The sequence below is a fragment of the Lepidochelys kempii genome, unplaced genomic scaffold (genome assembly GCF_965140265.1).
Source record: "Lepidochelys kempii isolate rLepKem1 unplaced genomic scaffold, rLepKem1.hap2 scaffold_37, whole genome shotgun sequence".
Classification (NCBI taxonomy): Eukaryota; Metazoa; Chordata; order Testudines; family Cheloniidae; genus Lepidochelys; species Lepidochelys kempii.
Genome location: NW_027333638.1, coordinates 686,634 through 713,038, shown reverse-complemented (window position 1 = coordinate 713,038; position 26,405 = coordinate 686,634). Strand labels below are relative to the sequence as shown.

The following is a 26,405-nucleotide window of genomic DNA, read 5'->3' as shown; positions in this document are numbered from 1 at the left end:
ATAAAATGAGATGGCTAACTACCGGCAAAAAAACCATATTAATTGACTACAGGTAATGAGGTATAAAAGCCAGAATTGTTTACAAAAGAAATGCAAGATAAAACCCAAACTAACATCTAAGTTAAGAAGCTAAAACGGATACAAAGCAAATGTTTCTCTCACTATATCCTGAGGCAGGCTGGCTGTCCTTTCAGCCAGAAGTCCCCCTAATTCGCCCCTGCTGCCAAGTTCAGTTTCTTCAGGAGCTGTCATGAGCAGAGGAAAAGGGGGAGAGAGAGAGTCTCAAGCATTTTCCTCCCCTCTTTTTATAATTCAGTCCTTTGTACGACAAACAACTTCAGTTCTCAGCTGAGTCATGGTGACCGGCTGTCTGTTGTAGCTATGAGCTTCAAGTGGTCCCTGTGAAGGAATGTAAATGTCTTCTTCACACCTTCCCCCTCCTGGAGAATGGCAATTTGACCAGCTGCTTGCCTTGCTGTCTCTGAGGAACTGGTCTGAGGGTGTTCCCCAGAATTGTAACTTTTTCACTAATACGATACAGTAAAATCTCATAATTTTACATAGTGTTGCTACACATATTTTAACAGGAGGATAATATTCTGTAGATTATGCATTTTCAAATGATACCTCAAACAAGCCATACTATGTAAATAATTGATCATAGTTTTCTAGAAGAGTGAACATAGGGGTTGTGACAGGGTCAGGCCAGATAGCTTCAAGTACCCTTCAAGTAGCAAGGCTTCAAGTAACCTTCAAGTAGCATTTCTTTCATGAATTATAATTTCAATATAATTCATTCTATTTTCACAGAAACAAGGACTTTCAGGCTGTGGAAATGATGGCAACCAATGAGGCAACGAACGTGTCCGGTTCCAGTTTCAGACTTGCAGATACTCGCATGTTGAGTCCTGATTCTCTGGTTTTGTGTCTGATGCTCCGGCTTCACAATAAAGCTGATGTTGGCACAGCTGCCCCCATGTAGCTGCACTGGTGTAGCATGCTATTACAGATGCTCTAAGCCAATGGGAGAGATCTCTCCCGTCGGACTTCATTAGTCCAGCCCCCTCAAGCTATATGTCCTGCTGACGTAGCGCTATCTACACAGGGCGTTAGGGCCGTGTAGCTACATTGCTCAACTCTGGATTTTTCACACCCCTGAGCAATATAGTTATACCGATAAATGCCTTTAGTGTAGGACAGTTTTCTCTTGTGTTTTATGCATTTACATCCCTTCTCCTCTACCTCCTCCTACTTTGAAAGATTAAAAAGTGTGAAAAGAGAGATTTTTTTTCCTCGTGATGCAAACATTCCCACATAGGAGACCCCTTCCACCAACACACATGGCAGAAGAACCAACGATATTTGAACTCAGAGAATTGGTTGGGACCTACGTTGGGACAAACCAGAACTAGAGCCAAGGTTCAGTTGTTGGCAATGGGGATTAAAAGAAAATGAACTCATATGACAAGAATTTGAGCTCTTTGAATATGTTATTGTTTCCAATGAAAATGAATTTATTGGTTAAAGAGTAGGAGACTAATTGTGTGATAATCTGAATCACTTTGTAAAACAAAGTGTCTCATTTTTTTGTTTTGTTAGTCATAGAGGAAGTGACAGCTGATCTTGAAAAGTTAATTTGCTTTAATTTACCCCCTGTAGTGTAAGGAGTTCTGGTAGAAAACCTCACTCCAATAGATGTGAGGTTTTTCTGGTAGTAAACCTCACTCCAATAGATTTTAAATTTTTGTGTTTCAAATAGAACTTATTTTGCTTAGATTCAAAGTCTATTTCTAGTGAAAGCAAAATTATTCGAAGAGACAATTTGTAGAAGTTTTTACAAGTTCTTACACTTAGACGGTAAGGGTCACTGACTTCCCCACTTCTCTAATTTGCAAAGGAAAGTCATCTGTCATAGGATGTGTTCAGCAGGTAGGAAAGTTGCAGTTCTCAACCACCAAGGAAAAGGCTGAAGTCCATTACCTTTTAGGTCAAGAAGCCATCTAAAGTCTGGTCTATGCTGAAAAGCGATGTTGACGTAGCCACCTCTGTCAGGGGTGTGAAAAGTCCACTCCACTGAGAGTAGTTAATGTGACCTCAGCCCCAGCGTAGACAGTGTTAGGTTGTCAGAAGAATACTTCCAGTGTTTGAAGTATAGACAGAGCCTGAGACAGACCGATCCCCTATGGGAAGTGAGTCATGACATGAATTCCAATTTTGACCCATTTCCCTATATGTGAGAGAGGTACTAGTATGGAGGGCTGGGCCAGCTGTCCGATCGCCTGGTTCCTCAACTGTAGCTACAGCTCTTCGTACCCATCCACCCAAAGACTGAGAGAAATGGAGAGTTCCAACTGTTGTTATTTTAGTATCTTATTGTTCCTTTCTCTGTTTTTTGTGCTGGCCTTTCTATTATATCAGGGGGTGAGGGTATAGCTCAGTGCTTGTTGTGACAAAGCTCTGTCCTTGTCTCTATGGGTCCCACGTTTCCTGGTGGATTTTGCTAGCCTCAGAGGCTCACTGTGACCCTCCACACAGCCCTTCTCTCTCTCTAGAGGCAAGGGCCACAGCTTACTGAGCCATCATAAGCCAGCAAGGGAGGTGAGGAGAAGCAACCCTCCCATGCACAATCTCTGTTTCCCAGTATCCATGATTAATCAGGGAGGGGAGGGCGGAGCCCGGGCCCGCCCTCTACTCTGGGCTCCATCCCAGGGACCCTAATAGTAGCAGCTATGGTAGCTGACTTTTGGGAAATAGGACGTGTACAATTCCCTGGGCCGCTTCCCCACAGCAGCCCCCACTCAGTATCTCCTTCGCTGTTACCTCAGGGCCTCCTTCCTTGCACCTGATGTGGATTTGCACTGCTTGGTTCCTCCAACAGCACGGCTTCCTCCTACAGATCCTGACACATGCGCCTCACTGACGAACTGGGAGGCTTTTCACTAGTTCCAGCCAGGCCTTGATGGGCTTCAGGTGTTCCAATCAACCTAGCTATCTCCACTGCTTTCTAGAAGGATCTTAATTGGCCCCAGGTGTCTTGATTAACCTGAAACAACTGTCATTTGGTTACTATGGTACCAAGGATTTGTTTAGCCTGGGGCTAACATACCTGTTCCTCACGACTTAACTATAGCCGTCTTGCCTTGCCTCGTCGCAATGTGTGACAAAAGCTTATTGGTGCCAATTGGCAAAGGGGTCACTGTCATTCACAAGCAACTCCTGTCTCAGACCTGACAAATTCACCACACCTAGGACCCAGAGCAGGGGTGGGGGAATCTTCCTTACAGTGGGGGGGCCACCGGCGTCCGAACTGTGACGCCGCCATGACACCCCTTTCCCCCCAGCCCTCACTCACCCCGCCCCTTCTCCCTGAGGCCCCAATCTCACACCGCCCCTTCTCCCTGATGCCACCCCTCCCTCCCTCCGAGGCCACACCCACAGAACGCCTCTTCCCCCAAGGCTCCACCTTGTTCCCCCGTCCGTCGTCCGTTCTTAGGGCTGCTAAAAAGTGCTGGGCCCATGGCCCTCTAAACGCCCCTCGTCCTGCACCCTGACACACAGCCAGGCAGGCAGCAGTGTGTGTGAGTGTGTGTATGTGACAGAGACTGCTGGGCTGTGCTGAGCCAGTGCGGGAAGTGGGGGCTGATGTCGGGGCTGTCCCGCTCTCCCTGACTCAGGACTGGGGTGTCCCCTCTCCCCCTGACTCAGGACTGGGGTGTCCCGCTCCCCCTGACTCAGGACTGGTTGCTTCCAGCAGCTGTCTGAACTTAGGGACAGCGTGCCAACACACTCACTCTTCCACAACACACACGCTCCCCGAACACACACACTGTCTGTCCCCAACACACACACACTCTCTGCCCACCATGCCCACGGCAGCTGAAAAGCAGCTGGCAATCGAGTCGGATGCCCATGGAACAATGGGATAGAGAAACCTGCCTCGTGTGGCTGCCCACGAGGCATTGCAAACCCTTCCCAAAGCACCCTGCGGCCAGTTGCACAGTGGGATAGCCTCCCACAATGCACTGCTCTCTGTGGCGATCCAAGAGCTGCTAGCCTGGATGCGCTCCGGTGACACAAGCAGCCTAGTGTGGACATGCAACAGTGGCTTAATTAAAACGCTTTAACTAAAGCAGCATAACTCTGTCGTGTAGACGTAGCCTGGCTCCCACTGGGGCCAAGGATGCTCAGGCACTGAAACTGAAGAGCCACAACTTCCTCCGGGCAGGTGCCTCGTGGGAGGGGCAGAGAGGTGTGAGCGGTTCTCAGGGCAGGTGAGGGGAGGGGACAGACAGGAGTGTGTGGCAGGCTGGGCAGGTCTCATGGGAGGGCTCAGAGAAGTGTGGGTGGCGGGCAGAGTCTGTCTCAGGAGAGGGGGCAGAGAAGTGTGGGTGGCAGGCAGACCGTGGGGTAGGGGGCGGAGAGGCACGAGCAGCCGGCAATGAGGCCTTGGGGGAGGAGAGGAGCGAGCGAAAGGTGGACCAGCAGGCCTCAGCCAAGGAGGCAGAGTGGGTGGGAAGAAGTCCCCCTGTTAATCCAGTGCTATCTACACTGGGATTAGGTTGGCATAATGGCATTGCTCAGGGGGGTTAAATTTTTTACCCCGCAAAGTAATGTCGTTACACTGACTTAATTTTGTAGCGCAGACTTGTCCAAAGAATCACACACACACCTTGGGAGCAAAACTTCACCTGCTTCTCTGCTTTACAGAATCCAACACAAGCAACGCTTGTCCGGCCGTGGGGGGCGTTGGCAGGGAGTCAGGTGTGGGCAGACACCATACGTTAGCCAGAGACGGGCACCATGGCTTAGCTGGCTAAAGCACCTGTCTTGTAAACAGGAGATTCTGGGTTCAACTCCCAGTGGTGCCTTGTTGAGTGGCTTTTGGGGCACCTGGTACTGGCTGCTGTCAGAAGACAAGATACAGAGATAGGTGGACCTTTGGTCTAGCCCAGTGATGCTGGTTTTGCTGTTTAAATTACACGCACAGGCACTGATGATAGAGTGACTGAAAGTTTGGGTGTTAAGAGCTGATAGGTCAGTGGTGCAGTCCCCTCGCAGATGACCCCCTCCCTCTGGGACAGGGGCAGGTCCGAGCTCTCACACCAAGTGGCTCATTGGGGCTGTGTTAGCCGACGGCCAAGGATGTTTGGTGAGGTGCCAGCTATGCCCGTTTATACCATCCATGACTTTAACCGCTAGGACGCACTGTCCCTTCGCGGCGGGCAGCCCGGGCTAGGCTGACGGATGCCCCAAGGTCCTAACCACCCGTGACTTTAACTGCTAGAGCTCAGAGCTCCTTCGCAGCGGGCAGTCAATACTGACTGACAGGTGCCCCAATGGCAGCACTAAGAGCCTCTCCACACCCGTGACTTTAACTGCTAGAGCTCAGAGCTCCTTCGCAGCGGGCAGCCAGGATTGACTGACAGATGCCCCAAGAGTTTACCCCGTGGAGGCGGCACAACTCAACGCTAGGCTCTTAGTACTCTCACCTAATGGCCAGGCTTTAGAGCCAAAACGGCTGAGGTTCTTTAATTGTGTCGGCTGCTTTACAGTAAACCAGAGAAAACAAGTCAGGCTTATGCACAAATGGTTACCAAAATTTATTAAGCTAGATTCTAATCATGTGGTTACAAAATTGCTAGTGCCTACTTATTTAAATGTAGAGATGTTACACACACAAACAAGTTACAAAACTGAAGCCACAATCCCAAAGAAAGAAAACAAAGTATAGAGCTCTATTTCAAAATATGTGTACACTAAAGATAGGAGATCAGGTGTGGGTGCTTCTTACCCTCCTTGCATCTCTCGATTCCAGCGGTGCCAAGCCAGGATCGGTCACTCAATTCCACGGAAAGACGAATAAGGGACAAGGCGTAGGGACCCTCTTAGCTGCAGAAGTCTTGGGAGGCTGTCACTTATCTGACCAGCAGATAGATAGTGAAAAGCACTCAAGAATCATGGTGCTGTAGGTCCCCTACTTATACCTCTGTACTCCTTTATTCTCTTTCTCCTTTCTTATGCCAAATTGAGGCTGGTCTGTCGGGGTGACGCCAGCTTTCGCAAGAGTAGTTTACACTTGCAAAGGAGAGAAACAATAAGTTTCGACTACTGGACACTTCTTTTATCAGGGTAAATATTTTCCCACCTAGGATGTTGGGGTGTGTGCATCACGCTATTTAGTAGGGGCTAAGAGCCATGTCTGTCACAGGGCCTCTGCCTGCTGTGAGCTTAATCCTTGTATCTGTTCCCAGAGGCACATTGTAGCAGCACACCTGTGCTTTCACAGCTTCAAAGGCTGTGCTGGAATATATGTTAAGTGCCCTGTTCCTGCTTCCTCCTGTGTTTCCAGCAATGCTGGTCTGAGGGGGGGGGGGCTGACTGTCTGGCTACATTCCACCCCCTGATGCACCACACTACATCCCAGATTGCAAGGTGGCGGTGATGCCAGCACCTCTTGCCCTCCTTGGGGAAATCTAGAAATACCCAACAACCAAATTAGAGGATGAGGGTTCGCGGAATTGGGTAGGATCCCTTTTTAGCTCTAGGTATCTGATTTGCGTGGAGGAAAGAGCAGTTTGAATCAAACGCTTCATAATACATAAAGTTACACAAAAAAACAATTACAATAATTAAAATGGTTAAAACAGTATTCACAACCGAATGTAAAAACGGGGAGAGGGAGAATCCCAAGTGTTGAGCTAACCATTGCATCCATGAGGTTTGTCCATTCTCAGCCACTGCATGCACTGGTACAAATTCAATTCCCAGTGCATTGGTTGAATCTAGCAAGGTGCACATCCAGCAATTTGTAGCACCAGCAGCTGAGGCGATGGTTTGGATTGCTCCCCGAAGAGGATGTTCTGGTATTGCCAAGGTGACTGGAGCCAACAGAAGGATCATGAGGGCTTGCAGGAACATATCTCTGGTGGGTCGTGTTCTAGCTAAAAAACGTATTTTAAAACCAAAAGCAAAAATTACACCTGCTATTATAAGTAATGGCAAATATATCAACAGTCCATAGTAGTCTCTAGTGATCAAACAGGTCTGCTGCATGGTCCATTTTGCTGACAGGTTAGCTGGCAGGTTGCTCAGAACCATGGGACCATTCCTGCAATAAATCACATGGTCAGCGGGTCTTGGATGCGATCCAAGCCTCTGTAATGGTTATTAGCCTTTTATCAGCATTTAAGGCACTCCATACACCTTTCTCTTTATAGGCGTGCAAAACGCAGGTAAAGGTTCCCAGGGCTGGGTGTTTAATCACAACAGTATCTCCGGGGGCATACTTGGAACTGTGCAGTGGTGTTCTGGCAGGGCAGATAGCTTTCCCTGTAGGGAAGAATCCCCTGCTGATTGGACTTCCTGTAGGAGTCTGTCTGTTGTTTAATCTCTGCACCACTTCGTCCAGTCTGTCTCCCCATGTGCCATCAGTAGGCTTCAAGTGATTCTTTAGCAACCCATTCCAGCGCTCGACCATGCCATTAGATTGAGGTCGATATGGAAGGTGGAAGGTCCATTGGACTCCATGGTTAAGGGTCCATTCCCTTACAAGTTTATTCTTAAAATGCGAACCATTATCTGATTGGATTTCTTGAGGCATTGGGACAATTGCTGTTAAGCGGTTTAGTCCCATAACTGTGGACAACCCTGTTGCCAATCGGGTTGGATATGCAAAACCAATCCCTGAAACAATTTCTACCCCAGTCAAGATGTATTTCCACCTCTGCCTTGTAGTGGGCACTGGTCCGACATAGTCGACCTGCCAGGTTGCCCATAGTGTTTTTCCATCTCTTAGCCTGGCAAACCTTTGTCCTTCTGCTATATGTTTTCTAGTCTCAGCACAAATAGTGCAGGCTTGCACCAGGTCTCTAGCCTGTCTGTGGGTGATAGGCCACCCCCTGATATGTGCTTGCCGCACTAACTCATCACTTCCTGTGTGTCCTAAATTATCATGTAACCATGAATATAAGCGTTCCCATTCTACTTGTGTGGTAAAGAGCTGGGCAGCTGCATCGGCTAAATCGTTTAACTGTGCAGCTGGGGTATTATTCCTCTGATGAGCTGAGACATGTCCTATAGACAGGGGTTCTTGCAGGGCATGCTGATATAACCACTTCCAGTATTCCAGTCCCCAGACTGGTTTACCTCCTATTTCCCAGTGGTTATTTTTCCAGTTAGTGATCCACTGAGTGGCACCTGCCCGTACCGCATAGGAGTCCGTATATACAGCGGTGGCTCCTGCTTCACAGGCCAGTTTAATTGCAGCCAATTCTGCAAGTTGTGCTGACCCATCAATTTCAGCAGTTAGGGGTGCTGCAGAGGGGTCTGCAGGCACTGCTGCAGCTTTTCCCTTCCATTTGCCTTTGACCAGCCTGGCACTGCCATCAGTGAACCATACTCCCTCAGGCTTAGAAGGATCAAATGGGGCAGCATCCTGAATGGGAGACTGCTGTGGAGGTAGGCGGTATTCATCAGGCATTCCTACTTTCCATAGGGATTCCTGAATCATAGTGGGGTTTTGTGCAGTGTCTGCACTCCCTACCCTGTGGTGTATGTAAAGTGCCCATCTTTGGATAGTCATCTTTTGTGCTACACCAGGTGGTAACTCTTTCCCTTCCAATATAGGTGTAATGATTGGAAGAGGAGTGTGAATTGTGATGTCCTTATCCTGAGTTAATTCCTCAGTTTCTCTCAAGGCTGTGTAAGCTGCCAGAAGGACCTTCTCATAAGGCATGTAGTTAGCCTGTGACCCTTGCCATGACTTGGAACCAAACTGAATTGGTCGTCTGGGAGCAGTGTCACTGTCTTGCCAGAGAGCATAAGACATTCCAGTGGCTCCCACAGTTAGGTACAAATGGAGTGGGGCTTCAGGATGTATGGGACCCAGAGCCTGATAGGTGTGTATCTCCCCTATCAGTTGCCTGAGTGCTTCCTCATGGGCAGGAGCCCATTCCCAGGCAGCACTTTTCTTTAACAAATTGTACAATGGTCTGGCTATAATGGCAAAGCCAGGTCCATGTTTTCTCCAAAACCCCAGGGTTCCCAAAATCTGTCTCAATTGATCTTTACTTTCAGGGGAGGGTGCCTGATTTAGCTCTTGCACAGTGTCATTAGGCACAGACCTCCTACCTCCCATCCATACAGTACCTAAGAATTTTATCTCTTGGGAGGGACCTTGGCATTTCTCAGCTGGTAGCTCTAAATTAAGGGCTTCTAGTGCTCCTTTGATTTGATTCATAGCCTCCTGTACCTCTTCTGAGGTTTTCCCACCTATTAAGATGTCATCAATGTATTGCACAGTTTGTACATTGGGTGGCAGTATAAGGTCATCTAGGACCTTTGCCAGTGCCCCATGGCAAATAGTGGGTGAGTGTTTAAACCCTTGTGGCCGTCGGCTAACACCAACCTCTCTGGGGCTCTTCCCTTCTCCACAGGGACGTCTGTCTTCTCGCTCAGTGAGCAGTGGGAAAGGAGAAAACTCCAGAGAGGCTCCACCTCGCGCTCACATACGAGACCCTGAATTCTCTCTCAGTCCTCAAGGAGACACCTCAAGAAGGAGACTCCCTGCAGCAAAGCCCCGGGGGTCTCTGAGATCCCCCTGCCCTGCAGCCTGTCCTCCCTGGCCGTTGTCGTGGACTCTCTGTGAGGTCACCGCCTCCCAACCGCCTTTCACCAATCAGCTGAGTGCTGCAAAAGGCCCTTGTGATGTCACTGCCACCCCCACCCCTGCCCTGCAGGGCTCATGTCCTGCCCCGAGCCGGCTCCTGTGCGTGTTTGAGCTGCTCCCCCTGGCTCACCCCCACACACTCAGTGGTCGTGCAAGGGCTCACGCAGGCCACACGTGGAACCATCAGAGGATGCTCAATGTGCCGCACTCGGTTTTGCAGAGATTTGGAGACGTGAAGGCCAGAAGAGACTCTTAGATCATCTCATCTGGCCCCCTACACATCACAGGCCTCCTGCATGGCGCAGTAGCGAGTTTTGGACCAAAGCAGACTCCAGAAAGGCATCTCATCAAGGGATGGAGGAAGCACCACTTCCCTTGGGAGTCTGGAGGAAATTGATGCTGTGGGGGGCAGCTCTCCAACTCCACATTCTCCAGCCCATTCCCCTCTGATCCCACTCAGGGTGACCAAGAGAAACTGCACCATCTGCTCAAGAAACTCCCTGAAAAAGCACAAGAACAAATCTGCACAGACATGCCCCTGGAACCCCGACCAGGGATCTTCTATCTGCTACCCAAGATCCATAAACCCGGAAATCCTGGACACCCCATCATCTCAGGCATTGGCTCGGGGTGCTGGTCGCGCAGGGCCTGAGGAGAGAGTCGACACAGCCAGATACTCCTGCTGTCAGGATGCCAATGCCTGAGAGGATTTCATCTCAGTCTCTGACGAGGGGGTTCAGGCTCCAGTGCTCTGCTCTGTTTTCCCAGCCCTGTGCAGGGGGTTGTTTCCAGTTTCAGAAATGGGGCAATGTTCACACACTCCCAATGGGTCTTTGCATGAATCAGGCCCTAAGCCAGGGGCAGGCAAACTTTGGCCTGATGCCAGATCGGGTTTCAGAAATTGTATGGAGGGACAGTTAGGGGAGGCTGGGCCTCCTCAAACAGCAAGACATGGCCCGGCCCCCGCCCCCATCCAACCCCCGCTTCTCGCCCCCTGACGGCCACCCCGGGCCTCCGGCCCCATCCAACCCCTCTGTTCCCTGAGGGGCCCCAGATCCCCCAGCCCGTAACACCCCCCACCGCCCCATCCAACCTCCCCCCTCCTTCCTGCCTGCTCCCCAGGACCCCTGCCCCATCCAACTGCCCCTTCTCCCTGACCGCCCCGGGACCTCCTGCCCTCAGTCAACCCCCTGTTCCCCATCCTCTGACCGCCCCGACCAACCCCAATGCCCCAGTGTTGCAGAGCCCCTCCACAATCCCCCCCTGCCCCTACCGTCCTCCTCTCCCCAAGCCAGGCTGCAGCCGCCCCACCCTACAGACCCCTCCCCTCCCTACAGCCCCCCACAGCCAAGCTGTGTCCCCCTGGGGGCAGCCATGGTGCTGCCCCTCCCAACTCAACTCAACCCAACAGCCACAGCCATGCCATTGACCCAAGTCCCCGATCCAACTACCCTATAGCCTCTCCCTCCCCCACATCCCTCCCAGACCCAGTCCCCATCCCGACAACCCAATCGCCCCCGTCCACAACTCCCTCTCCTCCTCCCACAGCACCAATCCATCCCCTACCCTCCCACAGCTCCCACCACACAGACCCCTCCACCTCCCAGCTGGGCCCCCTCCCTGCCCCCCGCCACCCCACCCACCCCGTCAGACACCCGCCCCCGCTGGTGCACCAGGGTTTCCCCAAGACCCACCAACAGCTGTGAATGGTGTGGGGGAGAAGGTGTTGGCATTTGGTTGTGTATTGGGATTATGTGTATGTGTCGAGGCTTGTGGGGGCTTTGTGCTGGGGGAGAAGCTGAGCCCTGATTCGGGGCCAGGGCTTCTCTGACTCGGGGTCCTATGAAGGGAGCCAGCCAGTCAGGCCCTGGAACAGGAGCCAGCAAACAGGGCTGTAAACAGGGGAGTCTGAGGGGGAGTTTGTCTTGTGGTGCTTGTTTGGGGTTTGTTGTTCCTGTGGGGGGTGGGATTTGGGTGTTTCCCAGGTGAACAGGATTTAGGTGGGAAGGCGATGACAGACACAGAGGCAGCGGTGGGAGTGACTCATGTCGTGGAAGACACAATGGAGATGACTGGCTGTGGAAGCTGCCGCATGTCCATGATCCTGGAGGGGGGACCTGGTAAGAGTTTTGTCTGCATGAAATGCCATCTGCTCGAGCTGATGGAGGAGAAGATCTGAGGTTTGGAGATGCAGGTGGAAAGTCTGGTTGAGTTTAGAAAGGGGTTTGAGCAGATGATGGAGCAAAGACATGAGGTATCTGAAGGGAAAAGCTCAGACTTGCAGATGGAAGCAGGACTGAGGAATTCTGAGGGGAGACTGCTGGGTGAGGAAAGTGGTCAGTGAAAGCATGTGACTAAAAAAAAACCAGGCAGAGGAAAAGACGGGCTAGTGAAGGAGAAATAGAGTTCAGGAATAGTTTTTGAGAGTTGGAAAATGAAGAAGGGGCTCAACAGGTGGTCACTGAAGGTGGAGGGGCAAGGAGGAAGAGAAGAGCGGCTAGTCCTATAGAAAAAGGGGAAGAGTCAATGGAGACTACACCAAATATGAGCCCCAGGAGGATACAGGATGGGTTGAAGAGGATTAAAAGGGAGAATAGGAATGGAAAGAACTTGCAGCCAGAGGGAACAGGGGATAGACTGGAGAATAGCATTGTCACCAGGGAAAGGCAGGGCTACGTGATCGGGGACTCTTTACTGAGAAGACTAGACAGGCCTGTAACCAGAGCTGATCCAGAGAATAGAAGGGTGTGCTGTCTTCCAGGTGCTAAGATACGGGATGTAGACCTGAGGTTGAAAAGGATCCTAAAGGGAACGGGAAAGAATCCCCTAATTATCCTTCATGTGGGAACAAATGATACAGCTAGATTCTCGCTGGAAAGGATTAAGGGAGACTGTGCTTGGCTGGGGAAGACGCTAAAGGAAATTGAGGCTCAGGTGATCTGTGGTGGGATTTTGCCTGTTCCTGGAGAAGGTCAACAAAGGCGTGACAAGATTATGACTATCAACAGATGGCTCAGGCAGTGGTGCTAGAAGGACAGCTTTGGGATGAATGGCCACTGGGAGGCATTCCTGGACAGAGGACAGTTCTCTTGGGATGGACTTCATCTGAGTAGGGAAGGAAACAGACTTCTAGGATGGAGGCTGGCACAACTGATTCAGAGAGCTTTAAACTAGGAATCTGGGGGAGATGGTTGGTTGGGGGATGTCCAGGTAATCTCCATGCCGGATTTTAGCCTTGAGAGGGAAGAAAAGAAAGTAAGAAAGGATACAGCCGTGGGTAGGGGAATGGCTATAAGGAGGAAGGGCAGTGTGGACACCAGTCTAGTAGGTTCTGCTGGCTGTGGAATGACCGTGCCTCATTGGGTAAAGAACGTGAGCGAGGCCAAACAGCAAAAATGAAGATGTTTGTACACCAATGCGAGGAGCCTAGGTAACAAAATGGAGGAATTAGAGGTACTGGTGCAGGAAGTGAAACCAGATATTCTCGGGAGAACAGAAACAGGGGGGAATAGTCGTCATGACTGGACTACGGGTGTTGAAGGGTATGTGCTGTTTAGGAAAGACCGAAATAAAGGTCAAGGTGGTGGAGTAGCATTGTCTATCAATGAGGAGGTCGAATGTAAAGAAATCAGCGATGGAATGGAGAAGACAGAGTCCGTCTGGGCAAAAATGACATTGGGGAAGCAAACGACTCGAGCCTCCCCTGGGATAGTGCTTGGAGTCTGCTAGAGACCGCCGGGATCTCATGTGGATATGGATCGAGCCCTCTTTAATGTTTTTAATGAAGTAAATACTCGTGGAAACTGCGTGATCATGGGAGACGTCGCACGCGCTCACAACACAACACACAACCCGTCACACACACACACAAATCACACACAACACATCACACACTGAACAAAACACTCAAGACAACACACACACAACCACGTCTCACACACACACGACACACAACGTCTCACACACAGAGACACGTCTCTCACACACGCCGACACACATGCAAGGCACACGACGGCTCTCACACACGTCCACACACAAACACACGACACATAATGTCGCACACATGCCAACACACACACACACGCCGACACACAATACTGACACACATGAAACTGACAAACACACGACACAGACAACGACTGACACACACACACAAGACACACGACGTCTCACACACACACACAAACATGACGTCTCACACACACACACAACTTCTCTCACATAGGCCCACACATGACACGCCCACACAACACACACCCACACACGCCCACACAACGCACGCAGAACACACGCCCACACACACGACACATGCACAACACACAACACACCACACGACACGCCCCCACACACAAAACACAACACACCACAACATACGCCCACGCCGAAAGACACACACCACACACAACTCACGCCCACACACACACACACCCACACCCACCCGCCGACTCACGACGACTCACACACAGCGAGACGGCAAACACACTGACACACATGACGTCTCACACGCCCACGACACGACACTGACACGTCACACGACACACAAGACGGCAGAGGACACGACACCGAAATCACACCCCGGAGATGACCCCCCGCGGGGGCGAGAGCGGAGCGGGGACGGTCGGGGGAACTCGGTCTCTGGGCGGCGTGTGGGGCCGGTGTGGGCGGGAGGGAAGAGGGCGGCAGGGCCGAGGGCGAGATTCCCAGCCCACGTCGAGCGCTGTGGAGCGAGGGCTCCGGCTCGGCTCTCGCAGCGGCTCTGGCGAGGAATGGTGCCGGAGCTCTCGCCGGAGGGGAACGCGGCAGGAGGGGCCTGAGCCGCTTGGGCCTCTTTCCAAGGAGGCGGAACCAGGCCTCCGCTCTCTGCCCGCTGCAGACCCGGCTGCCAGGTCGGCGCTGCCAGTTCCTCGTCCGCACTCGCCGTCTTCTCATGTGTTCGCCAACTCGCTCTCTCCCCTCTGCTCTCCTGGTGCCGTCTCCCTTTGTAGGACACGGGTAGGTGTGCATTCCCACAGGTGAGGTCTCGGGAGCCATGGAGACGTCGGAGCGGAGGAAAATCATGCAGGGCAGTAGAAAGGCTGCAGAAAGTACCTGAAGAGACAAAGGGAATGAGAAGGGGGAAGTCCAGACTAAGACAGGAGTCTAGTCTGTAAAGAGAAACAACGGGAAGTCTAAGCTACAGAAACTCTTCAAGTTGCCAAAAGACCTTTAGGATGGGAAATGACTTCTTGAATCCAGTCTCTTTAAGATCTTAGGCTTAGTATGTGGGTGTATTTGTATTTGCTTAGCAATCTGCCTTCTTCTGTTTGCTATCCCTTCTAATCACTGAAAATCTGCCTTTTCTAGTGAAACTATTTGTTGTTTATTATTATTATTAAACTCAGTTTGTGCAACGGGTGCTCCGGGAGGAAATGATTTGTGTGTTACTCCAAGGGGCCGCCCGGTGACACTGTTGCTCCATAAGGGAAATGCTTTGTGCAATACCTGGTTTAGCCACCCACTGTCACTGTTGGTCCAGGAGGGAAATGATTTGTGCAATACCTGAATTGGCCACACAGTGTCCCCATTGCTCCGTGAGGAAATGCTTTCTGCATTACTCCAAGTGGCCACCCGGTGTCACTGTTGGGCCAGGAGGGAAATGATTTGTGCATTGCACTGACTGGCCACCTGGTGTCACTGTTGCTCCGTTAAGGAAATTATTTGTGCATTACCCAGAGTGGCCACCGAGTGTCACTGTTGCTCCATTAGGGAAATGCTTTGTGCAATACCTGGATTAGCCACCCGGTGTCACTGTTGCTCTGTGAGGGAAATGGTTTGTACATTATCTGGATTGGCCACCTGGTGTCACTGTTTCTCCACGATGGAAATGGTTTGTGCAATACCCTGAGGGGCCACCCAAGACAACACACAGAAAACACGACAGACAACACTGACACACACACACACAACATGACACCGACACACAAAGAGAGAACACTCTCACACACACACAACACAGGACACCGAAAGACACAAACAACATGACACACAAATAAACTGACACACAAAACAGCACACAACAAGACACACAAAAATCACACACAACACCGACACATACACACACACACACTTGATGACGCACAAAACAGCAGACAACGTGACAAAGAAATCACACACGACACCGACACACACACACAATATGACACACAACACCTCACATGACACACAAAACGGCACACGTGACACACACACACAACACGATGCACAAAACTTCGCACACAAAATATCACACACCCACACACAACACGACACACGATACCGACACACGACACACAAAACGGCACACAACACGAGACACAAAAATCTCACACAACACATGACACCGACACACACAACATGCACACAAAACGGCACACACCGTCACATGCACACAACACGGTATACAACATGGCACACACACACACTCAACACGGACCACAACACGCACACATAAACACATCTCACACACACAAAACAACACACAAGTCACACACACAACACGTCACACGACACACGCAACACGACACACACAGCACGTCACACGGCAGAAGGTTTCATCGAGGAGGAGGATGTCCCGGGGTCCCCGGGCGATGCTCTGGGACTGCTCCCCAGGAAGCCAGGCAGGACTCTGGGGAAGTCTCCTCTCGGGGAGCAGCCTGTCTGCAGGACACACAGCTCCCCCGGCTCCACCTTCCTGGCTCTGACCTCGGAGCCTTCAGCCTCCTCTGCCCCTCCCTGCGCTTCCCACAGCCAGTCCGCCCAGGCGGGGTCCTGGGGGGGCAGAGAGTCCTGCCCCCCAACTCCGCAGTCAGACGGGACTCTCAGCCAGCCAGGAAAACAGAGGTTTATTAGACCACAGGGACATGGTCTGACACAGAGCTTGTAGGTGCAGAGAACAGGACCCCTCAGCCGGGTCCATTTTGGGGGGGGGCAGTGAGCCAGACAACCCCGTCTGCCCTTCACTCCATGTCTCCAGCCAGCCCCCAACTGAAACTCCCCCCAGCCCCTCCTCCTCTGGGCTTTGTCCCTGTCCCTGGCCAGGAGGGCACCCGATTCCTTTGTTCTCCAACCCTTTAGCTCTCACCTCGCAGGGGGGAAGGGCCCAGGGCATCAGGTGCCAGGAAAGAGGGTGTCGGCCATTCTCTGTGTCCAGACCCCTGCACACACCTGCCCTCCAGAGCTCTGCAACGATCATACACCCTTACCCCACCCCCTAGATCCGTAAGAACTGCATAGGGGAAACTGAGGCACCCCCACACAATTCAGAGGAAACATGAAGTCCCGCTTCATCACAGATGACTCCAGGAGGTGAGTTGCTTGCTATCCTACCATGTTTTTCTCTGTCTCTCCTCGAGTGCGTTGGCCATCACACATACTCTGTCTCTGTCTCTGTCTCTGTCTCCGTCTCCGTCTCCGTCTCCGTCTCCTCTCCTCTCCTCTCTTGGTGCCAACAATGACCAGGCCCCGGGTGCCTGGGCCCCAGTGCCCCGCCTGTGCTCCATCTCTTCCTGTATCTGCCTCGCCCCTTCTCCCAGCCCACACTGCCCACCGCTGCCTGGATGATTTCCCCCTCTCCTCCACTGCACCCCCCTCTGTGGGGTCCCTGCCACTCACCATCTGCCTCCTCTCCTCCACCCCCTCCCCCGCTTCCCCACGGGTCACTCTGGGGCCGGTTTTCTTCACCATCTTCGTGCATGATCAGGAGGACGGGATGGATTGCACCCTCAGCAAGTTCGCAGATGACACTAAGCTGGGGGGAGAGGGAGATACGCTGGAGGGTCGGGATAGGGTTCAGAGTGATTCAGACAAATTACAGGATTGGGCCAAAAGAAATCTGATGAGGTTCAGCAAGGACAAGTGCTGAGCCCTGCACTGAGGAGAGAAGAGTCCCATGCAGTGCCCCAAGTGTGCCATGTCCCCGCCCCGAACCGACCCTCCCGGAGCATCCTCAATTCCATGAAACAGCTGTTCTGCGGTGGGCAGGAAGTGCTGGGAGGGAGAGTGGGGAGTTGCTCAGTGGGGGTGTGTCTCTCTGGGTGGGGTCTGTGTGTGTTTATGCACAAGCTGATTGTGATGTCACGGAGGCCAACAGCAAAGAGTGTTGGGCGTCAGCATTCTTGCCCTGCCGTCAGTCTGCCAACTGGCTTGGTTGACAACGGCTGGTGACCCAAGGAGCTGCTGAGAGACGCGGACCATCCCTCTGTCAACCACTTCTTGAATCAGCTATTTCCACAGGTGTTTGAGGAACAAAAGGATGAGTTTTTACAGAAGGTAATTCCCAGATTCTTTCCCTGCTCATTAGATCGCACACGACAGGTCGGCGCCTCCTTCTCCTCGGGACGGGTGGGGGCGGGTGTGGCAACAGGCAGGTCTCAGCGTTCCCTTTTGATTTGAAAGTGGCCGTCTCTCAGGTCTCCTCCTGCTTCAGCCGGTCAGGTTCTTTGGAGGCAGATTTAGATGATTTTATCTTTCAGCAGACTAGTCGGGGGGAATTTCCAGGGATAGAACCAAAAGGGAAGATAACAAAACTCGTGTAGAATTTAGATTGAGATCTCCATCAATAGTCTTTCCCTTGGAGTTGCCCCTAATGCACTCCTTGCCTTCAAGTTGGGAATAGAAACCCTTTGTCTCCTGTCATGACTGCCAAAGAAATGTGTAAATGAGGATATTCTATGATTCTATGATTTACACCCATCAGGGGACACTGTCTTTTTGAGGCGGGTGCAGCTGGCTTGGGATGGTGCTGATGATGGATAGAAAACAGGCTGGAGTCAATGACAGATGGGACCACAGAAGGGGAAGGGGAAGGGCATCTCCATAGAAGGTCCTGGGTGCTCAGATACCCCAGTTCTAGGTACCCTGGCCTGTCCCAGAGAGAAAAGACAAAGAGGGGCCCAGCCCCCCGACAGTCATGCCATGGACAAGAATCTGGTTGGGAGTGGGCTGAAGGTTCCCGCTGGACAAAGGGGAGCTGAAGTCCCCCAGCGTCCTGGAATTTAAGCAATGCAAGCTTCAAACCCTGCACGGGTGGGGCCTGAGGGGCAACTGCAGAAGGTTGGGCTGGACAGGGGCGGCAGGTTTCTACAATTTTTGGTGGTTTCCAGAATGGGACCAAGTCCTGCCTCCCCGTCCACCTCCCCCCACATCTGCCTAAGGCTCTGGGAGTTTGGGTATGGGAGGCAGAGGGAAAGAGGTTGGGCTCTGGGAGGGAGTTTGGGTGTGGGCTGTGGGTTGCGGCAGGGTGTTGGGGTGCAGGAGGGAATGAAGGGTGTGGGGTCTGGGCTGGGGCAGGGGGTTGGGGTGCAGGAGCAGGTGTGGGGGCAGGCTCTGGGAGGGAATTGGATGTGTGGTGTGGGCTCTGGGCTGGGGCAGGGGGTTAGGGTGTGGGAGGGGGTGAGGGGTACAGGCTCTGGGAGGCAGTTTGGGTGCAGGTGTGGGGTCTTGGCTGGGGCAGGGCATTGGGTGCAGGAATGGGTGGGGTGGCCAGGTTCTGGGAGGGAGTTCAGGTGTGGGCTCTGGGCTGGGGGAGGGGGTTGGGGTGCAGGAGAGGGTGCAGGTCGGGCTCTGGGAGGGAGTTGGGTGCAAGGGGTGGGCTCTGGACTGGGGAAGAGGGTTGGGGTGCGAGAGCAGGTGTGGGGGGAGGCCTGTGGGAGGAAGTTTGGGTGCGGGATCTGGGTTGGGGTTGGGGGTTGGGGTGCAGGAGGGGGTGCGGGCGCAGGCTCTGGGAGGGAGTTTGGGTGTGGGGTGTGGGGTGTGGGCTCTGGGCTGGGGCATGGGGGTAGGGTGGAGGAGGGAGTGCAGGGGGTGGACTCTGGGAGGGAGTTTGGGTACAGGGGGCTGGGGTCTGGGCTGGGGCTTGGGGTGCGGGAGAGAATGAGGGTGCAGCTCTTACCTCAGGGATCTCCCAAAAGCGACCCACACCCCCCTCTGGCAGCAGCTCCTAGGTGGGGGGTCTCTGCCCATCGCTGCCCACGGACACCACCCCAGCAGCTCCCATTGCCACAGATGGCAGAGTCGGCCCTCGGGGCGGGGGCAGCGTGTGGAGATCCCCCCACCCCCGGGGCTGCAGGGACGCGCCAGCCGCTTCCGAGACTGGCAGGCCACACGGAGTGTAAGCAGTGTCAGGGTGAGCCTCACCCTGACATCTGGTGGTGAGGTCTGGCAAGTTGTGGAAAAGAACTTCAGGGGCCGATCTCATTTGCATAGGCACACCCACCCCGCCTAGAACGAGGCCATAGCTGCCCAAATGCTCACTTTGGCTGCTGTGGGATCCCCAGTGTCTCTGTTATTGGGGCAGGAAGAATAAATTGTTATTACCCTGAGTATGGGAACTGTGCTGGGAACTATACTTGGCCTTTTGTTATGATGGAGGGACTCACCATCAACTAAGTAGCACTCGCTAGGCAAGGGTCATGGGTTCCAAAATGCTGTGAATTGAGAGAGGGTGGGGACAAGTATTAATATTTGGTGCCATGGGTTCTTTGGTGATGGCCTTACATGCTAATTGCTCTTCCTTTTCTCTCCACTGTGGAATCTCAGAGCTAATTTTGATTCCGTTAGGACTCTAGTTACAGGCTGCGAAGCTCATTTTGGGCTTATGGTGTCCCAGCAGTGAGGCTCCCCTACTACAAGCTGACTTCACCAAAGAGCTGAACTGAGTAAGAGCCGAAATCACTGAGCGTTGTGTTCAGTAGTGGGGGAGCCTGAAGATCTATTGTGGAGAAGTTTGCGGGACGGCTGGAGTGCCTCGTGGACAGGCTGGTGGAGCAGTTCGTGGGACGCTGGGAGCTGCTGGTGGGCTGCGGAGCGGAGCTGAGCGAAGCCGTTCGTGGGGCGGCTGGTGGAGCGGAGGCCTATGGGGCTGTGGGGCGGTCAGCTTCAGATCATGTAAGGTGCCTTTTACCCCCGCCCCCATCTCCACCCAGGTTGGGAGGTAAAGCTCTGCAGAGAAACTTTTGAACTTTGGGGCTGCCCTGACCAGGGACAGAGACTTTTGGGTCATTGGACTTTTGGGACTTTGGGTGATTTGGGGTTGCTGGACTCAAGAACCAAAGGGAAAGGGCATGCCCCAATTTGCTTGGGGTGGGTTTTTTTTGCTCGTGGGTTGTGTTATGAATCCTGTTGGTGGTGTTTCCCCAACATAATGCCACATTGTTTCTCTCTGTTATTAAAAGGCTTTTTGCTACACTCAGACTAGGTGCTTGCGAGAGGGGAAGGATTGCCTCTGGGAGGCGCCCAGCGGGGGTGGTACATATTTGTCCCAGGTCACTGGGTGGGGGCTCGAGCCGGTTTGCATTGTGTTATTGGAATGGATCCCCTAGATATTGAACTCGGTCCTTGTTGCTGCCAACTCTGACGGGCAGAAGGGTTACACGGAGCGAGGGTGGGCAGGAAGCCGCCTTAGCCCCCTTGTGCTGCCGGTGATGGCGGTGGGGGTTTCCGGGCCCTTTTAAATTGCCCGGGGGCAGCAGGTGGGGCTGGGGGAGACACCGGCCCCCGGACTTGGGTGGAGCCAGGCCCCCGTGGTCTTACGTTGCTGGAGCATGGGCACCAGGGGCCCAGATGAGGCGCCTCCCCTGCGGCTGGAGGAGCATGGGTGCTAATCCATGTTTCGGCGGGTTGGGTTTTGGAGGGTTAAATGAAGGCAGCCTCTGCTCTGGGCTCGTCCAGTTTCAGGGCCTGACGCTGCTTTGCACAACGATGAATCTCGGAACAGGCCAGCACTGAAATGACGGCAGAACCTGAGGAAGGAAAAGCCTCTGGGTTCGTCTGTGGGTCTTGACGCCGAACGAGAGCCGTAATTTGACTCGCTTTGTGGCTGCGGCTGGTAAAATGTCAGGACAAAGTCGTCCCAGTGACTGTGACACTGGGTTTGAGGCGGCTTTGGTCTTATTCAAATGTAACTAGCATGGAACACTTGTGTTTTTAAAGGTGGGTTCCCCAAGCAATCCCAAGTTGTTCTTCCCAGAGCTGGGTGATGGTGGGCAGCAGGGGATCTCCCTCTCCCCAGTCTGTGGGGGAATCTCTCTGGGCCCCACTGTTAGTTCTCCAGACTTTCTCCCCCTAACCACGCACACCCCTCCCCCACCCATTATCAATGCTTTACAGCGACCCCTCCGTCCCCTTATGGGATACAGCCTCTCGGTGCCAGAGACTGACTGGGGCTCCCCTCTGCATGGCCCCAATGGGGAAGGAAAGGGACCGATGGGGGAGGAAGAAGACGGGCAGAAGGAGTCAAATGGGGCTAAACCAGAATAGAGGAGATTTTCTTCCTGTTAAAATGGACTGGAGTCTCATTGCTGGAAAGCCACAGCTTGAGTGAGGTTTGAACCGGCAGCCTTTCAATTGCCAGGCAAAGGTGCGAACCACAGAGATGGATCACGGCCGACTTCCCAGCGCTGTCCAAGGAGCCCCTGCAGGGGTGCAAGTGGTTAGTGCAAAGGGCAATATTGCTGGGGTTGTGAGTTCAAACCTTCCCTGCAGCCCTGGTTTCTATTACCCCATAGAGCTTCCCCAGCTTGCTTGTCCTAATTCACATGGAAAGTGCCATGAGAGGAAGGTCTGAAATGTGGACGTTGGTGCAAAGCTTGGGACCCCCCACCAATGCTGCCATTAGCTGTGGGTGGGTTGCTCAGGGGCAGGGAGAATTGATTTCTTTGCTGCTGAGAAAGCTGCCAGGACAGGTCCGTGGGCACCAGAGCTCCCCGCTTCTTCCAGCACATGCCAGGCTCTGTCACTCCTGGAGGAGGGTCATCGAATCATAGAAGATCAGGGTTGGAAGGGTCCTCAGGAGGAATCTAGTCCTACCCCCTGCCCAAAGCAGGACCAACCCCAACTAAATCATCCCAGCCAGGGCTTTGTCAAGCCTGTCCTTAGAAACTTCTAAGAAAGGGGATTCCACCACTTCCCTAGGTAATGCATTCCAGTGTTTCACCACCCTCTTAGTGAAAAGGTTTTTCCTAATATCCAACCTAAATCTCCCCCACTGCAACTTGAGACCATTCCTCCTTGTCCTGTCATCTGCTATCACTGAGAATTGTCTAGATCCATCCTCTTTGGATCCACCTTTCAGGTAGTTAAAAGCAGCTATCAAATCCCCCTTCATTCTTCTCTTCCGTAGACTAAACAATCCCAGTTCCCTCAGCCTCTCCTCATAACTCATGTGTTCCAGTCCCCTAATCATTTTTGTTGCCCTTTGCTGAACTCTCTCCAATTTATCCACATCCTTCTTGAAGTGTGGGGCCCAAAACTGGACAGTGCTCAAATAAATCGGTTAGCCTCTAAGGTGCCACAAGTCCTCCTGTTCTTTTTTTTTAGTTATTAAAGAAGTGTCAGTAAAAGGTCAGAATGCGATCGTCTCAGTCCTTCTCTTGAAAAGTGTAAGCTCATTAATTAGTTCGCCACTTCATCAAAAATAAAGGGGACATGCACCAGCCTTTGTCATGTGAGCAACTTTCCCAAGCACTTTGGACAAACTCAGGAGTAAGTATAAAATAGTAAAATAAGTTTATTAACTCCAGAAAGTTAGATTTTAACTGAGTATAAGTATTGGTCACAGAGGTCAAAAGTGGTTACATAACAAATGAAAACAGACTCCCAGTCTAAACTCTAATTTGAATATACTAAGCAAGAATTGGATCAAACAGCTTTTCTCACTCACTGCTTGCTCCAGGCCATGTTGAGTTCTTAATACACAGACTGAATTCCCTCTCAGCCTGAGACCAATCTCTGCAGTTCAAATTCTGAGTCTTCCAGACAATCTTCCAGGTGTTGAGATTGGGGAAGAGACAGGCCACGTGGAGGTGTCTTTGACTCTCATTCATATTTTTTCTCCAGCTGCTAGGTAGATTCTTGCCGTGATGCTGGGGTTAGTTAGCCCCCAATATGGAGCAGCAGTTTGCCTCCTGCACCTTGTGGTAGGCATGTCACAGCTCCTTCATTTTGACCCCGCACGGCAGTGTGTCCCTGTCATGGCCCCTTACTATTATGCATCACGAAATCTGAGTGCGCACCTCGGGAGTTACACCGCAGAAAGCTGCTTTCCTGTGCAGAAACTTGCCCGTGTAGACAAGCCCGCAGAGGACTTCCATAAGAACGCACGACAGGTCATAGACTGGGTCAGACCAATGGTCCGTCAAGCCCAGTGTGCTACCTGAGAGCGACCAGTGCCAGATGCATTGGAGGGAAAGAACAGAACAGGCTTGTTGACCTGCAAGGTGAGGGTCTTTCACCTTTATATTTAACTTAATTGTTGTCAATTCCTACTTATCCTATATCTAACTACCCCTCCTCTGAGGTCTCTGGGCAAATCAGGTGTGAACCACTCCTTTGACACAGACGTGTCCCAATCCAGCTGAATTGAGGCAGAATTTGGGCCAATGTCAGTTTGGAAAAGGCCTGCTTCACCCAGCAGGTTTCTCAAAGTATCCGTTGCTGTGAACCGCATGTCGTGTGGATGTGCGAACTCCAAAGATAGCAAACATGAAAAAAAAAAATGCAAAGCCGGTTCTGAGGTTTCCAGAGCCAGGCCTGAGGGTTAAAGAGCTGTGCTCAAAAGGACAAGGGGGCTCAGCAGCTATAAAAAGAACTAGTTGCAAAAACAAAACAAAAATTACATGAAAAAAAACAACCAAACAACAACCACCCAGAAAAGCTCCCATCACTCGCCCATCACCATTGTAGATCTTGACATCTCCTGCCTAATGTGACATCTTTGCTTTGCGAACAAGAGCCCTGGGGAACTCTCTGGCTCTTTCCCTCTCACTGGGGAAAAGGTTCCACATCTTCTCTCAAGTAGTTTTCCTCCCAACAGAAGATTTATTTTAAAATTTACCAAATAAATTCCATTTGAAACAGAAATCATTCCAGTCTATACTGGGTCTCTATTCTCGTACATGCTATTTCTCTCACATTTTCCCCCAAACCTGATTCCTTTGGAGTCAGGTTTTTATTGCAGGATTAGCCACCATTTGCTATTTTGTAGGAGGGGGCTAGAAGAAAACCTGAATTATGCTGTAACACTGAAAGTGATCACAGAATCAGCCTCTTACCTTACACTAATAAACTTCATGTGCAATTTCCTTGTTGCTGGTAACAATTTCTTCAAAGATTACAAACTATAAACCTTTAGGGCAGTTTTCTCTTAATTCCCATTTTCACCCAGTGAGCTCTGTGTGAAATCACATTCTCCCATAACCTAGGAGCCTTCCATTTCTGAGGGTTCATTTCTCCCTGGGTCTTCTCCCAGAAGTGTGGGTGGAAGGGGTCTCACACTACGGGGGAAGGCTGCATCATGAGAAAAGCCACCTGTGCTCTACTTTCACACTTTCTAATCTTTCAGAGTAGCAGGAGGCGGAACAGTGAGACACATGCATTAGACTCAAGAGCAAAACTAAGAGACCAAACCACAGGCTCTGGACTCAGCATTCATGTATCCTGCAGTCTGAACTTGGAATCTGTTACATTCCCTCATTGGCTACCAACATTTAACCAACACAGAAGTGCTTCTTGTCCAGCAAGGCAGCCAGTTTGGGACCCATAGGCATGGCATGGCTCTGAAGGAATCAGCTGTTTCTCTCTGTGCTTCAGGAAACTTGGGATCCAAATGGTAAAAGACAGTTGTTCCCAGTTTCATCATGGCATCCTTTAGAAGTGTGAGCAATTCTAAAAACAGTTTACCTTGGCCACAGGTCACCATAGCGTCCATCTCTGGGGTGAAAATCAACCACTGAAACCTCTCATTTCTACCTGAGTTCTTGTCAAATCTTTGACCTTAGTTGTAGCAATTTTACACGGCTCTGGCGTAGAATTCTTCACCAACCACACGACATACCAGTAGCGATAGTGAGGTAGAACTCCCCCAAATATGCCCTTTTGTTTCTTTAATCTGGTGCAACAGATTTAAATAAGGGACTAAATTCAGGTGCGCCTTAGAATCCCTCTAAGACACCAAATGTCAGGTATCTACTCAAAATGGGTGTCTTTCTGCAGCTCTATCACATTCCTCATGGATGTCATTTCCTACACATTTACAGCATCTCCCAGGAGTGAGCTGAACAGAAATGTCACTTCCATTTTTCCCATCTCTACCTAGGAAGGGATTGCATTTCCCAAATAAGAGGCAACATGCACCTGATTAGGAAGGGAAGATCTTCAGGAGCAACCTCCTGCAGGGCATGGGCCACAACTGCTTTGGGAGGCAAATGAATGGGTCTTTTGCTTAGTTCCAAATCATTTACTAGAGAATCCTCTTCCCAGCCCCTTCGGGAAATATTGACCTTACCAATTGAAGAACAGGGGGATAGAGATGGTGATGGAGAATCCCTCTGATTTACCCTATGTTCTTCTGTTGTTACAGAGGGGAAAAGACATTTTTCCCTATCCCTTCCCTATTCCTGCTCCTTGTTATACTTCAATATATTTTAAGGGAGGAAAACGGGAGTAAAAATATCTGCCTTCAGGAAGACCTGAAGCAACAGCGCTCTGATGAACTGTGACAACTGGGAATGAAACAATATGTTCCTGGTGGGGGAACTTGATGACTAACAATTGTTTTTAAATGGGGGAACAGTATAACTGTGATGCTCAGGGTTTGTTTAGACTAGGAAAAGTGATGGAGTTTAGGTCAGGTCAAGGGGAAAGCTAATGCCAACCACTGCACCTCGGCTGCATCTGCACGACAACTGTAATTGTCTTTTAATACCAAGATCACTAACTTGAGCAG

At 51.5% G+C, this 26,405-nt stretch overlaps 1 protein-coding gene and 1 non-coding gene across 2 annotated transcripts in view; both read left to right on the top strand.

The window, feature by feature from the left end:
* The window catches only part of LOC140904590 (uncharacterized), a 565,656-nt gene that overhangs the window by 174,899 nt on the left and 364,352 nt on the right, over window positions 1-26,405 (top strand).
* TRNAT-UGU (transfer RNA threonine (anticodon UGU)) lies at window positions 4,795-4,868 on the top strand. Its single transcript has one exon. It is a non-coding gene; the product is annotated as a tRNA-Thr (tRNA).